General features: G+C 41.0%; 2 protein-coding genes across 3 annotated transcripts in view; one reads left to right on the forward strand and one right to left on the reverse strand.

The window, feature by feature from the left end:
* LOC139766552 (uncharacterized) overlaps positions 1–11,418 on the reverse strand; it is a 157,350-nt gene extending 145,932 nt beyond the window's left edge. For both annotated transcript variants that reach the window (XR_011716916.1, XR_011716917.1), the window contains exon 1: positions 10,951–11,418. The gene's annotated coding sequence lies outside the window, so the exon portion shown is untranslated. The remainder of the gene's footprint in view (positions 1–10,950) is intronic.
* Positions 11,419–17,250: 5,832 nt separating this feature from the next.
* Slmap (Sarcolemma associated protein) overlaps positions 17,251–17,979 on the forward strand; it is a 169,605-nt gene continuing 168,876 nt past the window's right edge. The window contains exon 1 of the mRNA XM_071695361.1: positions 17,251–17,383. The gene's annotated coding sequence lies outside the window, so the exon portion shown is untranslated. The remainder of the gene's footprint in view (positions 17,384–17,979) is intronic.

The raw sequence follows: 17,979 nt of genomic DNA on the forward strand, positions 1-17,979 counted from the left end.
ACGCTCAGCACAATATTAGCGCACGAGACGTTAAGTCGCCGTTCACACGCTCAGCACCTCACCATAAACATGTTCAGTGTTGCTAACAGCTTCAAGATGACCAGCCATCAACTGCGAAAAGGTATTTAAACTGATACAATCTGTTTGTGCCTCGTCCCAACTCTCTCCTTTGTTCTGCTCTCTTCACTAATTATTTATTAATTCCCTTCCCCTTCATACACTCTTTTTCACATATCCATATTAGAGTTACCCAGGCACGCCAAGAAGCAAAAACTCAAACATACAAACAAATTAAGAGCTGCGTAAATTAAATTTATATGAAAAAAATTAAGTGAAATGATAAATTAAATGATAAACATGAAATTTAGGGTCTCTCTCTCTCTCTCTCTCTCTCTCTCTCTCTCTCTCTCTCTCTCTCTCTCTCTCTCTCTCTCTCTCTCTCTCTCTCCTATCAGCACCACCTTATAAATCATTCAAGCGAAAGCTTGTCATGTTTGCTACCAAATCATACATGCATACCCGCACTTAAACAAAAATCTATGCAGAAACTGCAGACTCGATACAAGCACGCAGGTAAAGTTTGTAACCTACATACTCCTGCTACTATTATAAACAACTTTACGTTCGAGGAACAGCAGACACCTCCGAAATTCCTCTCTTCAAAATGTTTCCACAGGCAAGAATCAGACCAACGTCCACCTTGGCCTCTGAACCACGGCGGCCACACACGCCGTCAAGCACCTTGTGATCACTCACGGAATCAGGTGCTAAAATCCGGCTTAACTCTGCCCCTCCCGACACCCCCAGTCCCCGGAAGAATGACAGCAGCAGCAGCAGCAGCACCAGACTGCTGGACCAACGGGGGTTTGACCACAACCTCCAGCCGGGGAGGGAGCCTCCAACATGACTTGGTTGGTGGTGGTGGTGAGGGAGATTATGGTTTAGTGATGAAGTCTATCTTGACAGTGATGGAGGTAATAATAGTGATAATTAAGAAAGGTGATAATTCAATTAAGAAAGGTGATAATTTTGAAGTGTACGGTACGACTGGGCTGGGTGGGTTATGGTGATACTATAAATAACGCTAAGAGATTACATGATGAGGAAGAGGAGTAATGGCTACGGGTAACAGGCTATCGTGAACACATCATAATCCAGGCGTGGAATGATGACGTTGTCTCCAGGTATGACGTCCTCTGGTGCATGCTCTACACACGTACCGGTGCATCCGCACTTTTCAACAGTCCGCGTTTGCTTCCTGATCCGCAGCTCCCAGCTTACTGTCCTCACCCTCAACGCACCCTTACTACTCCCCATTCCCCACTCAACCAAATAGCTCTTCACACCCCCATAAAACGCAATAACTCCTTCCAAGCTTACAACTCCCTACTCTTACACAACACCTCTTCCCACTCATTTCAGATAACACATGACACCGATCTCTTGGCCTCAGGCGTATCAGACACAAAGATAAGACAGAGATAACCGCTCTAACGATGACACGATACACTTCCTCACTAAAAGTAAAAGATAATTAGGTCTTTTTTTTATTAGCGACCATCGTATCCTTCAACTGTTATGTTTTTATAACATGAATTCCACTGATCTATCTTTATAACACGAATTCCACTGATCTAAAAGATCACAAAAGAGAGTGAAATTGACAGAAAGGATTCATTTGTATGTAGAGAGAAGCAAGTGCACGTGGAGCTAGGCAGGGGTTTGGGACATAAAGAGAGGGAAGCACACGATGAGTGGATGCTGTTTGGGAGTTGGTGGGCGGGCAGATCCTGTTGCTGAGGACCTGCTTCTGCTGCTCTCGACGTCAGCATAAGACCTGAACTTCCACCTTGTGGGGCCTACGTTACCCATCTCTACACACACACACAGACACACACACACACATACACGAACTCCCTGCACAGTAACACACTGAAACATCATCACATCTACATACAGCTAGTGCGACCACTTTCTACTACATTATTCCACTTCTTTGTATTTTGGCTGTGTTCATGGTCAGGTAGATAAACTAAGACAGCCGAGGACTGTTCAGGCTTTATGGCGAAATTCTGTTAAGATACAAATGGAATAAATATCTATCTATGATTCTACCTATGGATATTTCTCCTTCCTTCCCCACTCTTTTCCTAATACCTCCAGTCACAAACAAGATATATACCCCTCCCTCCAGTCACAAGCAAGATACTCCTCCCTCTAGTCACAAACAAGAGACATCCCTTACTCACACTCAAGCAAAAGGTCTCAAGACAAAAGTACAGAGATCCTTCCTTCCTCCAGTCACATACAAGAGACTCCTTCCTTTCCTCTGATGAAAGTGCTTCTCTCTCCGCCTTACACCATTAGGTCCTTCACCCACCCTGTTCTAAACGAGTTGTTTCCTTAACTTCCAGGTGAAAAGTTCCGCTTTTCCTAACTGCAAAGAAATCAGTTCTTCCCCTTCACCACAGCTCCACAAGAGTTTCCCTTTCCCAAATGACCTCTGACCTCACTCTAAAGAGTCAGGCTGAGCCAATCCAAAGTAGACCAAGTTACACCGTTGTCCTAAATGGTCGTACCGTCGTGTTCAAGATGTTTAGGAATAAGCTTACAGCCTCAGTTTTCGCTAAAAGGTCTCTCCTAATCCTGGATTACCAGGCGAAGATTTGTACTCGCTCTGCACCCAGCAACCGGTTCCTTCCTTAATATCAAACAAGAGCAATATTTCACTCTTCCATAACAAAAATTTTCCCTCTGCCTTTCCTCCTAGGCAAGAGGTTCCCAACTATTCACTTCTCTATTCCCACAAGGCTTCCCACCTCTAATTCTACGCATTCCAAAGAGAAAATTTACCTATCTTTATTTCCCGAGCTCTGGACTTCCTTTCTTTAGTGAAACCTGTCCACAAGTCCCCTCCCCACATCCCTAATACCAAGCCAGTGCAGCCCGTCAGCTCTCTCAAGCAAGAGACACCCAGTCACAACCCGACAGCAAACTCTGTCCTCCCCAGATGACCGGTTCTCCCACACACTACATCTCAGGTGATCAACACAGCCTTGTCCACCTCCTAACTTCATATCTGCTTTGATTATCAAAGAATGTAGGAAAACATTCACTTCACATTCAGTCTGATGTACATTTTTGTCAGTTGTACTTAGCATTCGGTTATAAAGTGAGCCTTAAATCAGAAGTACTTCAGTTATCTTCTGAACGCTTTTTCATTTCTCAAAATAGTGACTCACCCAATGCTGGCAACTGAATATTGATACACATCTTACACTGACAACCTCAAGGTTACAGAGGACTGCCTGCTTGAAGTTTGATCTCTCATCTGGGTGTTTTACACCGGTGCAATTATCGAATGAACCAGATAAACTAGTTTTTACTAAAAGATTTGGGGTAGTGTGTTAATGCGTTTGTGAGAGTATGTTTAAGAGTATCAGTACGTGTGCACAGAGATATGTCAATGTTTTCATGTGAACGTTTATGTGGGCACTTCTGATTATGTAAATACTTGTGTATGTGCATCTGCAGGTGTATGTTCGTCATGTACGTAGGAGCGAATCTTCTAAAAATTAAGCTCCAGCCTAATAATTACTGTATATCCTTGAATGTTTACATCAGATGGTAAAGGCAGCTTAATAAGGTCAGGATGGTTAACTTGGTAAATAACGACTGATGGAACGTAGCACAGTCTTTTGTAAGTACTTGACCTTCTTCCTTATGACCTTATAGAACAGCATCGACATAAACCCACAAAGCTTTCAATTCTTTTAAAGCTTCAACTCATCCATGCCACAAATTACAAAGTCATCTAAATAATACGTTACGTCTCTGACTATTTAGTTAAGCCTGTAATTCTTAATTTTCACAATGTTGTCAGGTTTTGTTACGGATCGTTGACTGGCAGTTAAAACTAGGCTTTAATGGCTTTACTAGACTTAACAGTGGCGAACTGACTTTATTAGAATTTGCAAAGGCTTTACTTGGCTTTGTTGTGGCTTTAGTGAATTTACTTTCCCGTACATTACTCTTTCATACCTTACGTTGCGCTTTGTAGATAGGCATAATTCTTAATAAAATTTGCTATGTCCATGGTTTTATACTTGGCTCTGCAGTGGCTTCACCGACTTTACTTTCCCTCATGTTACACACCATTCCCCTACGTTACTCTTTGTTGATAAGCATAATTCAAAAAAAAAAAAATGATATGTTTCATGCTTTGCAGTGGCTAAAGTTATTTATGTTCTCTCACGCTACTCTACGTAGATGACGCTACTCTACGTAGATGAGCTTAAATTCTAGAAGCTCTGTTATGTTCCGCCAGATCGCACTTCGTTGACAGACAGGATACTAACGAGTTAGACCGTCAAGGTCAGTCACTCCCTTACCAAAGGTTCTCATAACACAGTGGGGCTTGTGGTGAAGCATATAGGCTATGTCAAACAGCTTTAGTGTCATCATTGTCACAAGATAATCATGATACATTCTAAGAAATAACTCACGTCGTAGATTCATATCCCGTAAGCATCCCCCTCCCCCTTCATCATCCATGAACTGTCTGTTGTGGATTTAAAACATTCAGGGCTGCATAACATTCTAATATCATTCAAGATTAACTTTAACTGCTGTACACACACCTGATGATTCCTAATCTAAGCTGGGCTTTGCGTATGTTTGTATAGTTTCAGATAGCTTAGATTTGTTTGGTTAAGTATATACTGACTGACGACGGCATCAGCATCGTAGTTAGAAATATGGAAAAATTTGTTGCCTATTTGGTAGACTTGGATCGTGCAGAGTAACCCAATGTTAACGATCCTGGGATGCTGAAGCAAAGACTTCCCTTCCCTTTCGATAATGTCACAGTTAACCACAAATAAAGGTCAAGATTCGCAATATACAACAAACATCAAAATTCGAAAATACCTTTATAGTCAATGGAACAACGGAGCTGATTTTGAACTGATGAGTAGCTCCAGCAGGTCTTGGAATATTAAGGAAAACAAGGTTCAATGACATGAAACTCACTTTGAAAACCTATAAATCCTTACTTAACTTACACTAGGAACTGAGGTTTACCTTACTTGAACTAGGGTTATATAATTTCATGTGTCTACATGAGTGAACTAGACAAAGTCGGTGTACGTTTTCATGAAGCGTTATCTTCTATAAGCTCATGAATCTATTTAGTCTTTATTTCCTCCCACAGCTCTACTTTACTCGTCAATTGATCCACTAACCTTATAAAACAATTGTTGCAATTGCAAAGATTCCTGCCAATAATGCATCTGGGGCCAGTCGCCGTTGAACACCTGCTTAGGTCTATTGCTTCCAATAATGTTTACGGGCTATAATTCAAACTACGAGTGCTGTATCCTTTAGAACGTATGTCAACGAGTTAGTTTATCCTCTTTTCTTTATCGATTTGTATTAGATATTCACATAGGTATTACTAGCTTTTTCCCCATTTTCATTCAATATTGTTAATCAAAATAAATACCTACTTCTTTGGAAACATATTAATGTCTGCTTTCATTACCAGTCCCATTAGTAATCAGGCAGGGTTTTATGATTATTTCTTCAGATAACATACATATGTAAAACTTTATTTAAAGTCAGGATGGAGGCCGGAGGAATATCTAGAACCTGGGGACCAGCCAGCATAGAGAAAGGCAACGGCGCCTAGAATTTGGGGTATCTATTTCCCCTACAAATTTCTATTGAGCATGCGTAATCAGCAGTGACTCTTTCAAGAATTTCGGATTTTAACCATTTACGAGCTGACTGACTTGTGTTAAAGTTGGTATTTAGCTCTTCTATTAAAAAAAAAAAGAAAAAGAATTTCTGTATGTGAACACGTGTAAATTCTTAGCATCATGTAACACAAACCCCTCAAGCGGAAGCAGTAACTAATTGAAACTGGGATAGCAACAGTGAATATTGAACAAATCACAGGTTTATATATATATATATATATATATATATATATATATATATATATATATATATATATATATATGTATATATATACATATATGCTGGCTGGAAGCCAGTTCGGTAGTTTGGTAACATGGGGTACGCACATGGTGACTGCAACAGCTCCATTACGTGTGGTACAACTTTGGCTGTTATCTAAGCAGGTATGAGGCTAAGTTGTGAAGTAAGGATGTATATGGTGCATAGAGAGTCATAGATTGTTGTGATAATATGGGGAAATTCCCGGTAGTGAGGATATTGTGTATTTTTTTTTTTTTAAGGATCGGTGTTGGCGACTTGGCGCGTCGTCTGAGGGACGGTCGTCATGGGCGAACGCACAGCACCAAGAATGAATTGTACAGCAAGGTATGACCTTCTACGATCTCACTGACGGCCGCACTGATGCCAAGGGATCCCATAGGATGAGGAAATGTCCCAGGTGAGATCTACCCGGTTCTGAAGAGTGGTATAGAGTAGTACATGGTGTGGCTAGGTTGTTCGTAGTTAGGGCTAGGCTGGCAGACCACGCGGTTATGAGGAAGGGTCGGTTTGACTTAAGTATTCAGACTAGTTCCACAGTTATATTAAACTCGAGTGGTGAGGCAGATTAATATGATGTGGAATAAGTGTTGGAGCACAACTTGGAATATTACATGGTGGTGCTGGTGTCAAGGGTTGTTCAGAGAAGTTTATGTAGGGAGGCAGTTAGGGTAAAAGTATGTGCACTATTAAGCTGACTAGCATAGTAAGGCTGGGCCACAGAGACCTAATTGTGATTTAAATCAAGCAAGTTACTAGGTATTTTGTTTGTAATGAATACCCTGGGTTACGGTGAATTAGACAAACGTTTGAGTTAGGTAAGGTTGGCAGGCTTGTGACCAGGATTTGGTCAGAGGTTCGGGGAGCAAGTCGAAGCGTCTCTGGTCAAAGTTCTTGGACGTAAAAGTAAAGTATGAGAGGAAGGCAAGGACGTACTGAAATATGCAGCAACTCTGCCAGCATGGGGAATGGATGGCCCAAAACAAGCATAAGCTAGACCACTTCATGTTATGGTTCAACCGTTAGACCGTAACATGAGTGGCTGAACCGCATGGCAGTTAAGATGTAACGGAAGCAACAGTGAGTGTAGGTCCAGCTGTCAGGCTAACCGAACGTCACCAGAGGAGTGCACTGTACAGGTGACCAAACTTTAAAGGGGTCAGCACCAGTTACAGATCCTGTGGTACTTTTCCAAGGAGCAGTAGCACAAGACTGGCAGATGCGTTGCAGAGAAATTAATCCACATCCCACCAGTACAGGGTCTTTTGGGCCATGTTCAGGACCAGGGTCTAGAAAAGAGGCCTTGGAAGAGATCGTACACACTTAGGATGTGTTGACACGGCGCAACACGATCATGTAGCGAGAACTGTTGGCTATACTTCTTACTGTATGGCCAGTGCATCGACGCCCTGCATTGCACGATGTAGGTAAAGCAGGCCAAGCCAGCGAGCCACAGGAAGCCTTGGCCAGAGCGCTAGAGGTCGAGTTTATTACGTAATCCAGCCAGGAACCTTTCGTGTTCACGTGGTAAATCATTCTAAATCAATCATTCCAGCAAAGATGAAATTACCGCTTCAGGTAAGACGAGTTTCAGTGTAAGGAATGCTAACATTCAGGAGCTGGAGGAGATAATTGTTGATTGCATGCAACAGTTTCTACTTGAAAGCGCAGTTATTTTCCATGTCTTAATGTAACCAGCAGCCTCTCTAGTCCTTGGGCACGTCTTAGCAGTTCAGCAAGGAGGGACACTGAGGACTTTTCTGTGTGACTATAAAAGGTAAGGTGTCTACCAACAGGATAAGGCGTAACACAGCAGTACTGGACATCACGACATGAGACCATGATGCACCTATAACCAGATGGGTCATTTTTTGAGTGATTGTGAGCAAGAGGGCATTGGATCCTGTAGGACAGGAAACTAGGACGGATCGATCACGCTAGATAGTGATTGGCCAAAACCAGAAGAGTGCTAGTCACCTTTAAGAAGGCCTCTCCCTGCTGCATTTACTTGAAGGGCGAGATCAAGAGTTGTTTGTGCCCAGTACTGGTTGACATGGCGTTTAATCTGACATTTAATCTGTCTGATGCACCCAGGGACCAATATAAGCTGGAATCTTATGATCAATCGTGTGGAGAACTCAAGCACTGCATGTCACTGAAGAGTCGTCAAAATTATGCAGCCATAGATTATGCACATGGTTGATATCCATCCCGTGTTCACAGCTGAAATGGAATATCCTTGTATCCTGGGATTGTACCAGGTTATAACTCACGGTCACTAGGATAAGATGAAAGGTTATCATCCACGGTGAGAAGGTTCCTCTGGCATTAGAGTCAGAGTAGGTACGAGTAAGTCGTCTCCTACTTCAGTTTCATTCTGAGCCAGCCGGAATGTTACTATTGTGTAACCAGAAAAGAGCTGTTTGGCTACGCGGTAGTGCATTGAATAAAGAGCCTGAAGGACCCAGAGGGACAGCTGGCACGCCGAATCAGCGAATTGGAGCAGTACGACATTAAAATGCATCTCCCAGGACGAGAGGAAAATGTGGAGTCTCAGTCGTCCTTCCTGCACTTCGACGTACAAGCACTGCAGAAAGATACTTCCCAGGTTGCCAGTCGAAGTGAATATAAAGAGGCTACAGAAAGACCCAAGATCTACGTTTTTTTTTTTTTTCCAGCATCTGAGAGAGAATACAGCCGCGCCTCCTTGGGAGAAGATAGCAGCCGCAAGTCCTGTTGTCGAGGACTACTGGGCACAGTGGGACGTTTTGCCGCTGGAAGAGATCTTTGTGCACTGTTGGGAGATGGCTAATGTTGTCAGGAAGCACTGACAGAGAGTTGCAATGAAAAAGACGTGGGCTGTCAGTGTTGAGGGTGGTGCAATCCAGACTCTCTAGCTGTCATCTTATTGTGAAGCGAAGGCTCAGATGACCCTCATTGCTTTTAATGGACTGACATGCGTCGTGACTTCGAAGAAGGATGCCAGTCACCTGACATGCCAAGTATGGACCTAAGCAGAGAGCTCAGGATCCTTTGAAGCTCTACCAGGATAGAGTTTACAGAGTGTCGCCATGGAAATAGTGGAACATCTATTAATCACCATAACGACTCTAGAAGTGGTACACCAAAACCTATAACGATCATAGATTTGTCATAACCACCAAGGCCAGAAACAAGAGCTTTGTTGTCGCTCTGGAATACTTTTAGTGGTAGGAAGCCGATGCCATCCCGGACCAGTTTACTATCGTAACAAGTGCACCAGTTCTTCTATTGAAGTATACCATATAGATTCCACTTGGACCAAGCTTAGAACTTCGAGTCTGCAATCTTCCATATATGCTGCCTGCTACTGGGTCTCAGCATGATTAGGAAGATCAACTTTGAAGCCTCAGTTTGCCAGATTGGTGGAGAAATTCAAATGGACCTTAGTCGGCCAAGAGTTTGCTAAGTTCTGTACGGATGGACAGTCTGAGTAAGACGTAAAGCTTCCAGAGTTGCTATTGGTATGCTTCTTTGTAAAGCATGAGTTTACGGACTGCACATCAGTCAAGATGATGACTCAGACTTGCACTGTGACTGCCACAGGATATCAAAACTAGTCGATTGCCTGATAAGGGGACGTCGGAAACTGCACCAGGGTTTGTGAGGGCTGCAGGGGCAGTGTATGAGAATCCAAAGGGTTCTGTGGATGTTATGTGAACATTTTCTATGTGCAGGATAAGGTACGAACGTACGTACAAGCCTTGCAGAAAGAAAGGGCTGTCACAGCTGATGAACTTCTGGGAAGACTAAACTACATCGTAGAAAAACTATCTGACGTGACATGCCACACAAATATGGGACGAAGAGGTACCATGAACTAGGTCAGTGCTCTTAACTGGATAGCAAGGTGGAAGATAATTGCAAGGAGCTCCCAGAATTACCAGGAGACTGTGTCGTTTCCAACCTGTACCAACGGAGGTTTACGTGGAGGGGGGGGCAAGATGGGCTGTGCTCGTGAAAAGTATCCATACTAATCCTAAGTGAAGGTGTCATCCCCAGCAGTGGCGAAGATTGACACGCTGAAGGCCAGGACGGACACACACCCCCAAGACCCGGACGGCCACAACTGCAAATGAAATCACGGTCACCGGCGGAAGTCTTGGAGACTTAAGACTTGATTATGTAGTGAGAATATGGTGTTGTGTTATTTTCCGTTATGTTCGCTCAAGCAACTGATAGAAGGTTTTGCAAATACCATTCCTAGTGATTTGTTCCGAGTCGATAAATGTTTTAAGAAGGGGGTAGTTTCGTGCGTCGGTTGTAATACACCCGCCCGCGGAGTAGGAGCATTGGTGTGGCAACTGATATCGTGCCCACTGTTGCCGTAGGACTCCCCCATTTTTCTTCTCCAATTTATGATTTTTTTTCGAAGAGAGCCAGTAGCCAGAGCTTGTCTTACGGTGTGCGTCAGGAGCAATGTTAGCCATTAGATAGTGTTTAGCCACTGAGTTGTCCGTGCATATTACTGATCAACCAAGAATGGCTCTTGAATTATTTTCCTGCTGATGTATTATTGTCCATGCCCACTTTTCGTCATTTCAGTGCAACAAACAGTTTTATTATGTTGCGTATTACCATATCGGAGTGTTGGCATCGACTTCGACACCTAATGGTTTCTACACTTATATTTCAACAACCATCTACAACCTAAGGGGAAAAAAGATTGTGACATTAAGTTATATGACTGTTCTGTTGAGCTGGAACAAATTGTGTATGAGTCATAGAGATGTGGAAAGGCATCTAATTTTTATGGAAATCTTGAACTCTGTGTCTGTAGGAGGTAGATGTGAAAAGGGAAACACTCTTTTCCAGGTCATGGTTATTTCAGGGCAACAGGGTACTGACATGATTCTGGCGTATGTACGTATCAGAAGAAAATTAGTTATTTACCTGAACTGATGCTGTCCTGTGTGGTGGGTGTCTATGATGATTCCATGTGAATAAATCTTTATTTTACGTTCTTGAGTTCTCTCCAAACACAGTTTGATTTTGATCTTAGTTTTTGGCAAGTTTTTCAAAATGGGAAAGTCATTTCATTTATAGGTTTACTTAGCATTGAACACTGGATCATTTACTTTCCTCAGTAAACAAAATACAAGTCCTGTACAGCAAAAGAGAATAAGTAAGAATTCTTCGTCCGGAAGTTTCTGTTAGTGTTGGCCGGAGAGCGGCGACGCACCTCCTTCCTCGTCACAAGTCGGAGAGTAACTGAGTACGGTACCGGGAGTTCAGGCAAGACCGGCCGGGGCTAGGCTGACACTGCTGTTGCCTAGTTTTCCCGGGTCAAATCCCACCTAAACAATGGCTCCGTGACATCATAATGATCTCCGGAACACGTTCCACGATCACTGTGCACGGGTGGAGATGATGACACTCATTAGTTGCGTAACACTTGGTGTAAAGTTCATTGAATTTCTTATATCTAGCGTGTGATTTAACTGATACGTTTCATAAAGCTCTCGGCTTGTCGTCCGTGACTGCATGCATGCTACCTATTCAAGGTCAATCAATCATTTCATATCTGTGAACATTCCTGAAAGTCGGGTCTCCACCAGTTGATGCAATCTTCGAAGTAAACACTCGTGCTATCACACACACACACACACACACACACACACACACACACACACACACACACACAGAGGACTTCATGCATGGTGTAGTGTTTGGCGTTACTAACCATGAGTAACCACGGGCCATTCAGGGGTAGGATCCGCGTTGGCTCAAATCTTGGGCATTGCAGTCGGCCTACACTCAATCCGGGTGTTCATCCTTCTTACGGGGCTGGTCGATAAAAGGGTACCTGGCGTAAGCTATATATATATATATATATATATATATATATATATATATATCCCTGGGGATAGGGGAGAAAGAATACTTCCCACGTATTCCCTGCGTGTCGTAGAAGGCGACTAAAAGGGGAGGGAGCGGGGGGCTGGAAATCCTCCCCTCGTTTTTTTTTTTTTTTTTTTTAACTTTCCAAGAGAAGGAACAGAGAAGGAGGCCAGGTGAGGATATTTCCTCAGAGGCCCAGTCCTCTGTTCTTAGCGCTACCTTGCTAATGCGGGAAATGGCGAATAGTTTGAAAGAAAAGAAAGAATATATATATATATATATATATATATATATATATATATATATATATATATATATATATATATATATATATATATATATATATATATATTTCGTGGCTTGTGTCATTCTCAAGTGGAAGGACAATACGTTATGGTCTAGTTTTTTAATGTTGGAGGCTCCAGTCCCGGACAAAAGTTCACATCGAGGTCGGAACTTTATTGAAATGTAGAGAGGAATATGAAAGGAATAAAGAAGAGACAAAAAAGAAGTATTTACGAATTTTGGAGAAAGTGAAAAACCTCTTAAAATTTGCTAGGGTATAGTTATTGGTAAAGACATGAGAAGGTAGAGAGTTTCAAAGCTTCGAGGTGTAGGGAAAGAAACAGTTCTGAAAACGGCCCACCCTTGAGTTGCCAGTGGCCATACAGCAGTCATGTGACGCAGCAGTTTGCCGAGTATTGCGTGGTCTAGCAAGTGGTGGGGCACACAAGTAGCCACCTCTCGGGAGCAAAAACCAAAGTAACCCGTATAGAAGAGGGAAAGTGAATCAACATTACGGCGTAGGGCAAGGGGGTCAAGTTTTGAAGTTAGCTTTTACAAAAATCAAAGATCAAGGGAATTATGGACCAATAAGGGATGAATAGTTTAGGTAACTACTCCCTCGTCTGACCACTGAAAGCTGGTCGCTTCAGGTCAGCCAGGCGTCCTGCTGCGTGACGTCGCCAGTTATCATCTTGCTCTCGCTGGGCAGGTCAGTCTGCAAGTTTATACTCACGGATCTCTCCTTGATGTAGAGGGCCCTTGAGTATCTAAAGGTGTCTAGGGCCAGCTGTAGTGTCACATATGGACGTTTCTTTCTCCAACATCTCTCTCGTGCGGGTAATGTTGTGTTAGGATCTCGGATATGTCTTGGGCTTCCACTCTGTATATGACGCGAAAGACGTCGGGACAGTTTAGCGGTGATAATGCCTATATACGACGAACGGGGTGTGCAGTCTTCTTGTGGGCATTAGCATTCGTAAGTGGCGTGACTCCTCTGGAAAGTCGCTGGTCTTGGTTCAACAGGACCACCAGGATCACTGTTTCAGTATATATATATATATATATATATATATATATATATATATATATATATATATATATATATATATATATATATGTATATATATACTGAAACAGTGATCTAAGTATTCGCTGATAATCACGAGTTAGAATGTAAGAATATGCTCTCCAACAGCAAGAATGCGAACCCCGTACCATTTGTGTTGTAGATGGGGTACATGACAAATCGGCTGTGCTGCCTATTTTTGTTGTTGGAGGACATTACGTGTTCTATGAAAGTGCGAGTTCATTTGTTATATATATATTTGCATACGAATGCGCACTACCGTATAACATACTAACTCCAACATCCAGGATCGACTCGGGCCCCCCATCTCCTACGCAGGGGACCCGGGTTCGATACTGGCTGTTGGTTGATATATTTTTTTTTTTTTTTTTTTTTATACTTTGTCGCTGTCTCCCGCGTTTGCGAGGTAGCGCAAGGAAACAGACGAAAGAAATGGCCCAACCCTCCCCATACACATGTACATACACACGTCCACACACGCAAATATACATACCTACACAGCTTTCCATGGTTTACCCCGGACGCTTCACATGCCTTGATTCAATCCACTGACAGCACGTCAACCCCTGTATACCACATCGCTCCAATTCACTCTATTCCTTGCCCTCCTTTCACCCTCCTGCATGTTCAGGCCCCGATCACACAAAATCCTCTTCACTCCATCTTTCCACCTCCAATTTGGTCTCCCTCTTCTCCTCGTTCCCTCCACCTCCGACACATATATCCTCTTGGTCAATCTTTCCTCACTCATTCTCTCCATGTGCCCAAACCATTTCAAAACACCCTCTTCTGCTCTCTCAACCACGCTCTTTTTATTTCCACACATCTCTCTCACCCTTACGTTACTTACTCGATCAAACCACCTCACACCACACATTGTCCTCAAACATCTCATTTCCAGCACATCCATCCTCCTGCGCACAACTCTATCCATAGCCCACGCCTCGCAACCATACAACATTGTTGGAACTACTATTCCTTCAAACATACCCATTTTTGCTTTCCGGGATAATGTTCTCGACTTCCACACATTTTTCAAGGCTCCCAAAATTTTCGCCCCCTCCCCCACCCTATGATCCACTTCCGCTTCCATGGTTCCATCCGCTGACAGATCCACTCCCAGATATCTAAAACACTTCACTTCCTCCAGTTTTTCTCCATTCAAACTCACCTCCCAATTGACTTGACCCTCAACCCTACTGTACCTAATAACCTTGCTCTTATTCACATTTACTCTTAACTTTCTTCTTCCACACACTTTACCAAACTCCGTCACCAGCTTCTGCAGTTTCTCACATGAATCCGCCACCAGCGCTGTATCATCAGCGAACAACAACTGACTCACTTCCCAAGCTCTCTCATCCCCAACAGACTTCATATATATATATATATATATATATATATATATATATATATATATATATATATATATATATATATATATATATATATATATATGCAAAAAGTACAAATGTAGCGAGTGTACATAAGATGCGGGTAAAATCACAAGTAAATGAAAATACGAAGTTTAGTTATAATTACATAGTCAGGACTGAGTACAGACAGACCCAGAATGTAATATACCAGCCGTCACTGGGCGGGACTGGCATATGTATTTAAGAAGTGAAGGTATTAAGGCACAGGTCACCCTCCACGATCCTGCGCCTCTCAAGTTACAAACTCACGCTAACCTATGTTTTGGGAAACATTCAGATTTTGTTATTCACTTATAGTTATCTGATATGTGTAAGTCACCATTTTGATATATATATATATATATATATATATATATATATATATATATATATATATATATATATATATATAGTTTCTATCCATTACTGAGTTACTTTATGTGATAACTGTAACACTGCTCTTGTCAATTTAATGACCAAAGTCTTTGAGGTGGACAAATGGCGCATTAGAGCCTTGACCATCACCTGTGATTATATTTTACCCTGATATCAAGTACCTTGTTAGTTTGACCAGTCTGTAACTGATCACGGTCTTTACAGGTAATATTGGTACATACAACCTATCTGATAAGTTACAGAGTTTCCGATGGCTTAATTATTATTATTGCTGAAGCCTACATTATTATTTTTTCAAAGGAACATTAAGCAGTTTCTCACATTATCGTAACACTAACAATTTCTTGTTCATAAATTGTTCTATAGATTGAACGTTTTAAAAAGACTGAAGCCGAATTCATCGACAATAAACTGCAGTATCTGTGACTGGTTATAAATTACAGTATTCCAAATATATATATATATATATATATATATATATATATATATATATATTGGAGGCTCTATTTCAACAATCCTTTTCTACAGCATGAAATTGCTTTCGGGTATACGACGCTGATTTCGACTTACGTATACATTTCTGTTGAATGAAGTTTGGCCAGAAGTGCGCAGCAAAGAAACTGAAAAAGTTTAGCATAACTTGTCATTTCAAAACAATCATTACTGAAGTTTTGAGGGAAAAAAAACGCTTGGTGAATATTCAGGAATGCATACAGTAACAAACATTTTCAGAAAAGTTTTATTAGGATTAAATACCATAGTAATGCCTCCACGTTTTCTTTTCTCTTATACTTAGCTTTGGTAGAAAATGTAGGGATGCGGATTTAAGCGAACCTATTTTACTAATAAAAGTAAACTCGCTGGAAAGGGAGTTTGCTTATATGAGTACTTCACATGTATATGTGATATACCGCTACAACTATTTAATAATGTTTAGACCTTGCACTTCATTAAATGATATAGTCTCACTTTCAAATGAAATCTCTCCCAATAAATGTTTCGGTATTAGAAATGTATAACCCAAGTCCAAGACTCTTGTTTAACAAAACAGTACATAGAATGTTTCTCTTTGGGCGTTTAGGCTTTAGACATATAAAGTGGCAGAGTCATTAATGGCGTCAGCCTCAAGCTTCAGCCACCAATTGAATATCTTTAACACCTTCAGGCGTTAAGTAACTCTTTATGCTCTCACTTTGTTAGTCGCCCTTGAAAATCTTTCTAAGAAGAAACTAATAATAAACTGCGTATTGAAATCATTTCTGTCTTCAGAATGTGCGATGAAAATGGCTGTTGATATATATATATATATATATATATATATATATATATATATATATATATATATATATAGGAAAGGATCACAATTTCGCGCGTGTCAAGTATATTCCTATACTGCAAGATCGTGTTTCATTTTCCCCGTGAACTCATAGGAATATATATATATATATATATATATATATATATATATATATATATATATATATATATATATATATATATATATATATATATTATGCAGACAGTGGCATGAATTCTGCGTTCCTTTTTAATGATTTTACTCAAAAGATGAAATATTCTGGGTTAAACTTTGATATTGTTATGCTCAGAATATACACTTGATCAGTCTATGTGATGAACATAATGACATTAAAACAACAGAAAACTTGCATAATTTAATTCACGACCATGAAAATATATTGATTTAAGAGTCTTGACGATCAGTTAACGCCTTCAGTTGCAACTAATCATTTGAAAAATTTAGCCTGCAGGTATAGCTGATCGTCTGAACTTTAGCTTTAATTCATGATTCGGGTTCAAAAGCTGAGCATTACTTTAACCTATTTTCGGAATGAATTATGGGTATGATCTTGTATAGGTAGCGTGAATGATCACGAGTAAAATATATTTTTTCCTTATCTTTATAAATATATACCTATATCAAGCATCTGAATATTTTTTTGTGTCACATACTTTCCTTAAACTTTTTCTTAAAAGCACAACCAGGTAAAGGTCGCCATATTTGTTTTCATTATTAAATGTTTGCAGGGTCTCATATGAATATAGTTTTAAATCATACGGCATTTAAGGAATAATTGAGGTTATGAAATAACTGAAAAACAACATTGATACCTTTGCATGATAGTTTAAGATATATTCAAAAGAGTAAACCATGACTTGAACTTTAGCTGTTCATTTGTCCCTCCCTGCACAGTACTGATCGCAAGATGGCTGAGTAACGACTGTAGGACCGTAGGGAGAGGAGTTCTCTATTCTTATCAGGCATTGCATCCCCTAGAAACAGGTATTAGCAAATTCTGCGCTTTAATTTGTTAAATAACATAGTAAAAGTGTGGTTTCCCATAATTAGAGCTGTTCATGGTGCTGTGGCAGGAAAATTGTGATGTCTTAAGTGGATGTTTTTACTGATTCTCGGAATGAATATCTACCCGCAGAAGACAGAAGTAGGATGCTGACAGATACCGATTCATGTATCAGAATCAGGTATTGATGTGAGTGACGCTGTGTCTTTTTGCAAGATCTCTAACGGCGAAAGATAAGAAAAGGGAGACGTAGAGAGACAAATAGGCGGGTCTTGGTACCTGGAGTGATCCCCGTCAGACAGGTCTTACGAAAGTAGTAAATATTTGTCTTCAGCAAAACCTGATTTGCGGCGCCTGTTCCACTCACAGGCTATGGGTGGATGTATTTTATTTAGCGATTTAAAATTTGAGTGAATGTGTGCATGATTGCTCCTCCCATTTTTGATAACGGCTATGGTTAAAATTTCAGTGGCCAGGTTAACTTAAAGGTTAAGTGTTGGTTCAGTTATAGTGAGTTAGTCTGATGTTTTGGAAGTTATAACTAGAAGTGGCTAGAAATTTATAATATATGTCTTGA

Source organism: Panulirus ornatus, chromosome 58, assembly GCF_036320965.1.
Source record: "Panulirus ornatus isolate Po-2019 chromosome 58, ASM3632096v1, whole genome shotgun sequence".
Lineage (NCBI taxonomy): Eukaryota > Metazoa > Arthropoda > Malacostraca > Decapoda > Palinuridae > Panulirus > Panulirus ornatus.